This window comes from Pleurodeles waltl, chromosome 11 (genome assembly GCF_031143425.1).
Source record: "Pleurodeles waltl isolate 20211129_DDA chromosome 11, aPleWal1.hap1.20221129, whole genome shotgun sequence".
NCBI classification, from domain to species: Eukaryota; Metazoa; Chordata; class Amphibia; order Caudata; family Salamandridae; genus Pleurodeles; species Pleurodeles waltl.
This window is the reverse complement of record NC_090450.1, coordinates 52,014,935-52,026,355: the sequence shown is the minus strand read 5'-3', so window position 1 is coordinate 52,026,355 and position 11,421 is coordinate 52,014,935.

The window sequence follows — 11,421 nt, the reverse complement described above, 5'->3', positions numbered from 1 at the left end:
GTTTGCGCTTTGAGGAACTCTGTCTCCACCCGGTTAGTGACTGACTTTTCAACAAGGATAACAAGTGAGCTGTGAATTTGCTGTATTGAGGCTTTGGGCTATTGGCTGTGCCGGACAGTATGCTTTATGATTTTTTTAGTGTCTGCATACAGATTCTGTTTTAGTTTAAGTGTTCTTGATAGATGAGGCGGTCACAGTGGCCATTTTGCATGTCAGCATGCACTTTTAATTTAATATTGCACATTTAAGAAAACTTCAGTTGGAGATCTGCTCATCATTTGAAAGTGTTTGAAGATTGCTCTCCCTTCTGTTTCTACCTACAAAGAAGGTATACTACATAATGATATTTTTTAGATACTGCTTATTTCACTATTTATTCTCAGAGTGTATTTATAAATTTGATACTTTTGGCATATTCTTCTGCTGCAACGATTCAGACTGGATTATTTCCAGGGCCAAGTAAAAACAGCTGCTTAAATTTCTCTCTTGGTATTCAAAAGTTCGACCTACATTACATATAGATTGCAGCATTGGGGTGGAGACTGGAGAATCCTAGCACTATTAAAATTAAAGGGAATGCTCAATGTAGGAAATTGGATTATTTTTGGGGTGCGTGTCTACCCATATCAAGGAATGATCACAAACCTTGTCAGGGTGAACCCTAAAAACCACTGACTTAATCTGAGGTCAGTCCCCTCGTTGCTATAGCACACAGCAGACAGTCTTAATTAGGGCAATATATAAAGTATTTATGCAGTACCAAAACAGTAATAAAGTCAAAATGCAAAACTATAATAACTCCAAGTTGAATTAGAAAAATAGAATAGAATTGAATAAAAATGACATTAAGAGGTAGAAATTCCATTTAGGGAACCAGGGGATACATAGTGTTTACGTTTTAAGAAGAGATAGTGCTATAAAGCACATAGTGCAGTTGATAGTCAAAAGTCACAGTGGGCAGAGTTCTGTCTCACTGTGGTTCCTGGTGGTTTCTTAAAAAATATAGCACGTGTAAATGCAGGAAGCTGGCCTGGTGAGCACCTATGGTGCTATCATCTTATACCAGGGATCCCCTGTTAGCGAGGTGTAGTCAGTGTCTAGGAAGCCGGGCTCGCTAGAGGTAGCTGTGGATGAGCAGCCAAGACTTATCTAGGGGTCATGCAAAACTCATGCAATACGACTGTAGTCACACAGCACTTGCACACATGAAAGAACCACACCCTGTTACAAAAATTAAGGTAGTTTTTTTAGTGACACAAATACTAATAGGCAATACCCCAACTGGAGGTAAGTAAACACACTATTATATGTACAGTAGCAGTCAGGAATTAGCATAAAATGCAATAAAAACCAGTGAAAGCAATAGACAAATACTGAAGGCCTGGGTGGGGCCAAACCATATACGAAGAAAGTGGAATGAGAAAGTCATGCCCCCACCCAAGGAAGTAAAATTGGTAGAGGGGAGCTGGAGGAAATAGAAAACCCACAAGGTAGGTACCAGAGTGCCCCCCAGCGACCAGGAGAAAAGAGCTAAGTATCTGGTTCTCCCCAAACCCACCAAGAGGACTTCAGAGAACGATATTGCAAGACGTGACTCTAAGAATCCAAAGGTGGATCCTGGAAGAAGAGGGCTTGGAAAAGAAGGGGACCAAGTCCAGTTTACGTTATAGTGTCAGGTGGTTGCAGGAGCAGGTTGATGGTGGATGAAGAGAGTCAGCAGAGCAGCCTTGGAGCATCTGAAGAGTTCCTGGTGTGATGCAGTTGACGTACCACGCCGGAAGAGGTATTGCAGTTGGGTAGTGGTGTGGAAAAACCACCATCAAGCCTTGGCAAAGACAAATATTGTGGATGAAGAAAAGTGGAGCTGCCGAGGACCAGCAAGGTCCAGGGGGACTCAGCCTACAGAAGGGTGATCCTTAGCACTGAGGAGAGTCACAGGAAGAGGAGGCATCCCCCACAGGCGACCCACAGGCAGCAAGCACAGGAATCGAGATGAGGCTCATGCAGCACACCTAGAAAGGAGTCCCAAGTCACTGGAGAAGCATGCAGAAAGATATGTGCCGCAGAGAATAGTGCTGCAGGCTGGGGCTACATGGAGCCTGAAGATTCCTTGGAGGAGATGTCAACAAGCCTTGGTAACTGCAAGAGACGCGATGCATGGGGGTACTGTCATGCGGGGAGTGGCAAGGACTTACCGTCTCCAAACTTGAACAGCTGGCAGAGAGGACAAAAGGGACCACTCCAGACCACCACCCATGATGCAGGATCCACAGAACTCTGAAGAAGAGGAGATCCACGCAGCCAGTCATCATTGCAGTTGGTGCCTGCAGATGCAGGGGAGTGACTCCTTCACTCCGAAGGAGATTCCTTCATGCTCCTTGTGCAGACTGAAGACTTGCCTCCCTCAGAGGATACACAGCCAGGAAAATGTTGCAGTTGCTGGAAAGATCCAGGGAAACAATGTTGCAGAGCAGAGTCGTCACTGTAGCTGCAGATTGTAGGTTACTGTTGAGTCCAGTCTAGGTTCCAGTAGCCAGAAGTCAAAGTAAACATTGCAGAGGAGTCCTGCTGGAGTCTTGTACGTCGAATCTGAGGACCCATCCAAGAGGGAGACCATAAATAGCTCTGCAAGGGGGATTGGTCACCTAGCAAGGTGACCACAAAGCAGGAGGGGGCTGAGACGTCACCTGTCTGACCTGGCCACTCAGATGCTCCCAGAGGCCTCTGCATATCTTGGATTTAAGATGGCAGAATCAAGTGGCCACCTGGAGGAGCTCTGGGCACCACCCCAGGGTGGTGATAGACAGCCAGCTTCGTGTCAGAGCAGTGGACTGGAAGTCCTTGATCCAGTGCAGACTGGGTTATGCAATGAGGGCACCAAATGTGCCCTTCAAAGCATACCAGTGGCTGGGGGAAGCTACCCTTCCCAAGCCATGTAAAGCCTATTTCAAAAGGGAAAGGGTGTTGCCTCCCTCTCCCAAAGGAAATCGTTTGTTCTGTCTTCCCAGACTTGAGTTGGTCAAGCAGAAGGAGGGCAGAAACTTGTCTGAGTGGTGGCAGCAGCGTGGGCTGCCTGGAAAAAACATGAAAACTGGTAGGAGAAATTCTGGGAGTCCTCCAGGGAACCCCCAGAGTACATGGACTCATATAGTCAATACTGGCAACAGTATTGGGATATGATTCCAACATGTTTGATACCAAAAATGCCTAGGTTTGGAGTCCCATTATGTAGCTGGACATAGGTAGTGACCCATGTCCAGTATACGCCTAAAATGGTGTCCCGCACTCACGAAGACCAGGAAAATGGAGCTGATGTTTGTGTGGGCACCTCTGCTCATGCAGGGGTGCCCTCACACAGGTACCTGCACCTTGTCCTCTGGGCTAAGAGGGCCTACCATAGGCAGTGGCCTGGTGTAGTGACCTGAAGTGAAAGAGTGCATGCACCTTTTCACGCAGGCTGGAATGGCAGGCCTGCAGACACATTTTACGTGGGCTCCCATGGGTGCCATAATACATGTTGCGGCCCATGGGGAGCCCCTGGTGCCCTAATGCCCTGGGTACCTATGTACCATATACTAGGTACTTAAATGGGGGCACCAGTATGCCAAATGTGGGGTGCGTGAAGTCCCAGCAACCAAATTTAGAGGGAGAGAGCACAGTCACTGGGGTCCTTGTTAGAAGGATCCCAGTGAACACAGTCAAAACACACTGTCATCAGGTCAAAGTGGGGGTAACCATGCTAAAAAGATCCTACTTTCCTACAGTAGAGAGCTGCGAATTTACAGTATTGAAGCTTCAGAGTATTGGAGGTGCTGGACAGTATGTTTTCTATTTTTTTACTGTGTGCATTCAGCTTCTATTTTAGTCTCAGTGTTCTTGATAGATGCGGTGGTCATGGGGGCCATTTTAGGTGCCATTGTGTGCTCTCAATTTAATAATAAACATTCTAGAAAACCTCAGTTGAAGATTTGTTTCTTCTGTTGAACGTGTTTGGGGACTACTTATACTTTTCTTTCTACTCAAGAAGAAAGTCTACTACTAACTATATTTTCTATATACTGCTTGCTGTACTATTTATGCTCAGAGTGCATTTATAAAGTTTTGACATATTTATATGCCTCAATATTTCAAAGAGGATTGTTTGCAGGACCAAAAGAACATCTGGTTAACATTCTTTTGTGGCAGCCATAAGTTCTACCTCTTCCAGATAAAGAGTCTGCAACATTGAAGTGGAGAGTGGATAGTCCTAATATCATCAAAATTCAAATGGATGCTCATTTTAAGAAATGTGATTATAATTTGGGTTTGATGACTACCCACTTCAAGGGGTAATCCCAACATTTGCTATGGCGAACCCTCAAAGTCACTAAATTAACCTGAGCTCAAGTCCCTGGTAACTATGGCACAGAGCAGACAGGAATAATTTACAGCAATATCTAACATATGTTTACTGTACCAAAATAGTAATAAAGTCAAAATGCATAACAGTAACAATCCCAAGCTGAATTTGAAAACTAGAGTCAAATTATATAAACAAAGCAACCTGAAAATGAAAAAAATCCATTAAGAGGGATTGGAGATGTAAACAGTTTAAAGTGTTTGGAGTAGGAATAATACCAAGAGGAACATAGTGCCAATGATAGTCAATGGTTGCAGTAGATTATGATCTAGGCACAGTTTGAGGCTGGCAACAATGAAGTGTGAGTTGAATACACAGCTATGTTCCACCTTGCCAAAGAGTTTACTATCTGATTTAGTCCTTTAAGTCCTAATCCGCCACAGTAGTACACTTCTAATGCCCCAGGAGCTCAGGGTATGCCCTTGAAAACTCAGAGGGTGCAGGCAGAAGCCAAGAGCAAAGCCCAGTCCAGGTCCATTTGCCACTGGTCAGCTGAGTACTTTCAGGAAAAGGTCTCTTGCAACTAGATGTATCCCTGTAGCTTGAACAGGAGGTCAGCCTTGGAGCCATCTTAATAGTCCTGGATACAAGAGGGGGCAGGTCCAGTCATTAGGGTCTCCTCCCAGGTTACAGACAGGTTGAGTCATCTTCCTTTCTTCCTCAGATACAGTAGTGTTGCCAAGTGGATTCCTAGAGATGCCACATTTATGCCTGGCACACCCTAGTGTGTGGGAATGAATCCTGGGCATGTCCTAACCAATGGGGGAAACTTTCCAGGGCCACCTCTAACCACTTTTGGCATTGTCAAGATGGCAGACATCTTCTGCCACCAAAAATGGGCTCAAAGGGCTCTATGTGTGTATGTGTGTGTGTGTGTGTGTGTGTGAGTGAGCGTGTGCGCGCGTGTGTGTGTGGGTGTGTGTGTGTGTGTGTGGAGTGCACTTTGGTAATCCCATTTTACTCTCACATCTAATACTAAAATCCAGTTTGAAGTAGGTGTGGGACCAGTACCCAGTTGTCACAATACCAGGCACAATAAACTTAGAGGTAGAAGTCTGGGTGGGCAAAGGCAGGAATTTTCAGCAACCAGACAATGAATATACAAGAAATGTCTTTGCATCCTATTCCCTCCTTGTCAAGGGCATCCCGTGTGTTATATGTAAAACCTAAAGACAGAAGTGTGGTAGGGAGAAGCAGGGTCCTTCAGCAACCAGAAAGTGGATACACAAGAATGTCTTGGCATTGTGTTTCCTTCCTTACAAATGCACCCAAGTATTATATTTAAATCCAGCAGACCTGTCAAGCTGGATTTGACAATCATGCAGGATTTGACACTGCAGTGTCAAAAAGGATATCCACAGCCTCTACATAGTCTGTCGTGCTCACAGGAGTCATCGTGCTTTTTAGGTCAGCTTCCTGGGAGGCATTTCAGTCATCTTTTACACCTATCCACATGCTAATTACTGACTGGGTGACGTTGGAGGGTAAATGCAAATTAGCCTTCATGAACCTCAGGCAGGAAAAGGTGACTTTATAAAAGTTACTTTTTGGTAATGTTTATTGAACATCAGACTTCATCATTGAATTGAATGTTTAATAATTATAAAAAATGTATGATTGATTTTTCTTGCTAGTTCCATTCTAAAAAAAAATATTAGGATTTTAGTCTGCAACTCTAGTTTTATACATAGGACAATTGGGGCCTGACTCAGTGAAAAGAGCTTTTGGGTGCTAGTCACTGTGAGTACATGTTACCAATACATTTTCAAGTGTCCTACTTTTAAATACTATGCACCCTGCCCCTTCAAAGGCAAATGTCAGAGCTTATTATTAGCTTACTGTTAGCTAATATGTTACAGTTAATAACCATGTACTGGAGCCTGGTATTGTACTTTTTAGATAGTCCTGTTGAACGGTATTTGCCACTGTTATTGACTTGATAGGTTAAATGTTTCTTCATTGGCTTAATCAGCTAGGAGGGATTAATTGTGGTCCAACTTGACCTCTGTTGTACCTAAATCTATACACTGTGACAACATAAGGAATATTTTCCAATTAAATACAGCAGTTTGTAAATCTAAATACAATTATTAGTTTTGACATTGTCAAAATGCTTATCCTTGTCAACTATGTTACAAAATTCCTCTTACTTTTTATAGTAAATCAGAGGTATTTACTGAATTTAAACACCAGTTTTCCCCTCCACTTTCCATGCTATGTCCATTGGTTTGAATTTCTTTTAAAGAGAAAACCTTAAACGCTTATACTTTCTATATGGTACCTTGTAATGGGTATTTATTTATATTTGAACACCCAACAATAATTGCAATTGTTCTTGTTTAAAAAGAAAATACCATGTAAAAGGCTGGGTTAACAGAATGGACACCACAATTTTTCTACCACCATGGGATCTTCCCTGAACACATCAAAAGTAAAAATCTCCAGCTCATAGGTTTAGGAACAACTTGCAAATGTTAATTAGCTTGTATCATTGCTATAGATTGACTGAACTTTCTAAGAGATTTTGTTACTTCAAAATGTACATGTACTTACTAAAGTGGAAAAGTTAGTTTGGCTCTCACGTGAACGTGCATCAACCATTCCCCCCTTTGTGGCTAGCCACCAACTTCAACATTTTGGGTAAACAGGAAAAGGAGTCTCACTTCTCATCAAGGAAGGGATCAACCATTTGAATACTTATATACCTGCCACTCCCAGAGGCTAGTGTGTCTGACTCCAAGAGCTATAACCTGCCACATATTGGACTTTTCAATTGTTATAATCATGAGGGCGACATTCTTGGTCTCATCAGTTATTTTTTTAACTTACCCCACTTTGCCTTGCACATGCATCTTGGGGATGGACAACACCTTCTGTCTTTCCTCTAACTCCTTGTTGTTTAATACAGAGGAAACACTATCCATAAAGCATTTGGTTGCACACATTTCATGTGTTATTAATTGAATGTTACAACACTAGACAGATTTGCGGAGTCTGTCTCCTAACACCAATTACGCATGAATAAACGACTTCTCTTAATGGCCCCTTATTTACATTCTCAAGGGACCGGAGGAGAAAAAATCTTCAACCATTACTTCAAACCACCAGGTCGGTATGCCCCTTTGGAGTTCTCTTTTAGTTTCCCTTGTGGTATCCTGGGGGCATCCAGGTTTATCTAATATGGGCCATATGAATTTTTTCTTGGTTTTTAGGGTATAGTTAAAAAAAGGCGCATCTCACAACAGTAATAAGAAACCATTTCATTAGAGTTATCATACATTTCATCAAGAAAGTACATAGAACTGCTTCATCTTGGCCTGTTCACCAAGAATGGCGGATGCCACTTGGGTTGTGTAAGCTGTCCATGTTCAGTTCCTCGTTGCATCAATGTGGACAAGAATGTCTGCTGTTCATGCTGCTCTATTTGTATCCCACTTCTGGGACCGCTTCATCAGTATCTTGTCAAACCAGTACCTGCTAATCAGACACCAGTTCCAAGAAGCATCCATATTTTTGTAACATATTACCAGTGCCGCACAATGTTTGTATTTGCTCATTTACTGTGATTTTCACAAGCTCACTTTTCACTTGGAGTGGGAAGCAAACTGAGGGGTAAGATAACGCAAATTCCTTTTGGGAAACTAGACTCAGACCAATACTAGCCGACTCCAGTGTAGCATGAAATAAATAAAAAACAATTGCAACACCCACGGCACACTTGTCAATGTTGTGTTGTACATAACATAGAATCTCAAGGCCATCCTCTGTATTTCATAGATTTATAAAGATACCATATTCAAAACAGCAGAACAGAGGTGAAGGCAGACCCATAGGGGCCAATTCACCATTGGATCCATGAGCAAGGGAAGTCGTACTACAGGAGTATTCTTTTATGTAGTCTTACATGCCTTCGCGAATCAGCCCTAAAATGCCCAACTCACTAATAGTAAAAGGGCACAGTCCTTTTTATGTGTACTAACTGTATATGTAAATTTGAAAATATTCCCATTTTAGATGTTTTGGACCAATTCACAACACTATGTAAGAGTACTTGTGGTGGGAGGGCAACCAGGATGACATTGAGCAATCAAACTTCTCAAACCCTTGTGTTTTTGTTTTCCTTGTTTTCACATACATTTCACATCCTGACAATCACAGATGCAGTATAGGCTAGTGTTGGTCTGTGCTATTATGCCCCTGTGAACATGTTGCCTGTGCCTTTGAAGTTGTCAGCAACACATGACACCAACCATGTAGGGTTAGCACATCAGTGGGTGAGGGACTACCAGATACAATGACTGGAGTGTTCACAAAAATAAATAATTTCTCAAAATGCGCGCAATCATACTCAAGTGCAAGCCTCTCCCGTGGTCTCCACATGACAGGGTGTTATGATCAAATGAAGAATTTTCCACACGATGAATGTGTTCACTATGCGTTTATTTCTTCACGATACAGAGCCACCTCAAAAGAGTGCTGACATCCGCCCCAACCGCCGTCTTCTCAACTCTTCACTCCGTCCGCCTCGTCATTCCCCCAACATTCCAAACTCCCGTCATTCTCCCACGAGCCCCGCATTCCACACACCAGGTTCCAAACACAACATACCATCTTCCCCTTTTTTTTTTTCTTTTTTTTTTTAAAACAAAAAAATACAGAGAATAAAAAACAAAATACTCCCTAAAACACACAAACACGAAAGGTACAACAAAATCGAAAGAACTAGTGCTCAGGTCTTAATTTCCATGGTAAAAATCTTTCACGGGAAGATCGGCGTGGAAAGTCTACCAATCCATCTGAAGCAGCCTTATGAGAATCCACTTTATGTGAATCTTGGGCATATAAATTAAAATTCCCACCATAGCTCCTTTCTCCATCCACACTGTCATCACGCTCACTACAAGCCCCCGAATCTGAATCTTCAGAAAGTTTTACAACTTTGGATAGATTCCACCAACGACCATCACCAACCATAACTGCATTCCCATAAACTTTTCTCACTCTGACTGGATTACTGAAACAAACATCACCTTTTTTAACAGTTACACTTTTCTTTATACGCACCCAGTCTCCAGGATTAACCATACACAATTTGGTGGCTTTAATAGTATCAAATCTTCTTTTCATGCGCTCTTGTCCTGACCTCACATTTTCCCACTCAACCACACTCATACCTCCACTGGATGTTTTGTTTTTCAAATTACTCGCTAACCACGACGGGAACAGGACAGTATTAGGTTTTCGACCTCTTAGTGCCTCAAACGGTGAGATATTAGTCAATGAATGAGGTGTTGAACGATATACCCACAACATAGTGCTCACAGCCTTAGCAACGTCATAATTATTGCATCTCGCCCATTTTATACAGTCACCAACCACTCTATTCATCCTCTCAACCAAACCATTAGTTTGGGGGTGATATAAAGAACTCTTCAAATGTATAATACCAGATTGTCTTAAGAAATCTTCCATCTCAGAACTCACGAACTGTACCCCATTGTCTGAGATAATAGTTTCTGGAAATCCCTCACGCATAAACACTTCTTTAAGAAACAAAACAGCATTGGACGTTGAAGGTACAGCACAAAAGCGAACGTCAGGCCATCTACTGTGATAATCCATAAGAACAAAAGCATATCGTAAGTTGTGGGGAAGAAAATTAAACGGCCCAACCATGTCTATTCCCACCTTAGACCACGGTCTTTCTGGCACTTCAATGGGATGCAAAGGTGGCGTACGTACTTTCAGACCCTTTTCCGCAGAATTGCATACCACACACCTTTTGACCACAGCATCCACCTCTTTATCCATGGGAGGCCACCAATAACTTTCCCTCAATCTCCTCTTGGTCATAGTCGCTCCAAAGTGTCCTTCATGTGCCAACTCTATCAGACCCGAACGTATGTCATAGGGAGGAATACACCTCTCACCCCTCAAAAGAATCTGATCTTCTATTGAGATTTCACTCGCAACTTTACAAAATGGTTGTAGTGTTAAAGCAACATTCTTTTCTCTCGGCCAACCATTGACGACAAATTCTCTAACTTGGACCAACACTGGATCCTTCCGAAAAGCCTCTTCCCAATCAGCTTTGCTAAAGGCTTTGGACGCTGGAAGATCCACAGTGGCAACAAAACAATCCTCTCTATCATCTTCAGAGTCAAAATCATCAAAAGTCGTTACAGGAAACCTAGATAGAAAATCCGCTCTCACATTGAATTTCCCGGGCAAAAATTTGACCTCCACATCATATTGTAACAATTTAGTAGTTAGGCGGGCGATGCGTGGTGTAGTATAGTTGGTTTTATCTCCACTAATAATATAAATTAGAGGTTTATGATCTGTCACAATGACAAACCTTCAGCCCCATATATAACTCCTAAACTTTTCACTCGCCCAGACACAAGCCAATAACTCTTTCTCTATTACCGAGTAGTTCAACTCAGCTTCTCTCAATACTCTAGAGGCATAACTGATGATAGCTTCACCACATTCAGTGTCCTGCACAAGGACAGCACCCAAACCGTACTTACTAGCGTCAACCATTATTTTACACCTCAATGCTGGATCATATGGACGTAATGCCTTAGCCTTAATCATTTCAGATTTTACCAAATCAAACGTGTCCTGACACCCCGCATCCCACATAAATTCAACCCTTTCCTTCAACATATTGGATAAAGATTTCATTTTGGAAGCGTAATTAGGAATAAACCTAGAATAAAATTCGCACAACCCAACAAAAGAGCGAAGCTCGTCCTTGTTCTTTGGCTGAGGACACTCTCGAATAGCATCCACCAACCCAGGTCTCGGCTTCACCCCTTCCGCAGAAACCACATGTCCCAAAAATTAAATCTCTTTTTTCCAAAATTCACACTTGTCCTCTTTAACCACCTCCCCATTCTCCTCAAAAATCAGTAAAACAGACTTAAGCACAGTGTCATGTTCAAATAGCTGTTTGGCAAAAATCAACACATTGTCCTGAAATACCAGGACCCCGTCAATATCTCTAAGGAGATGTG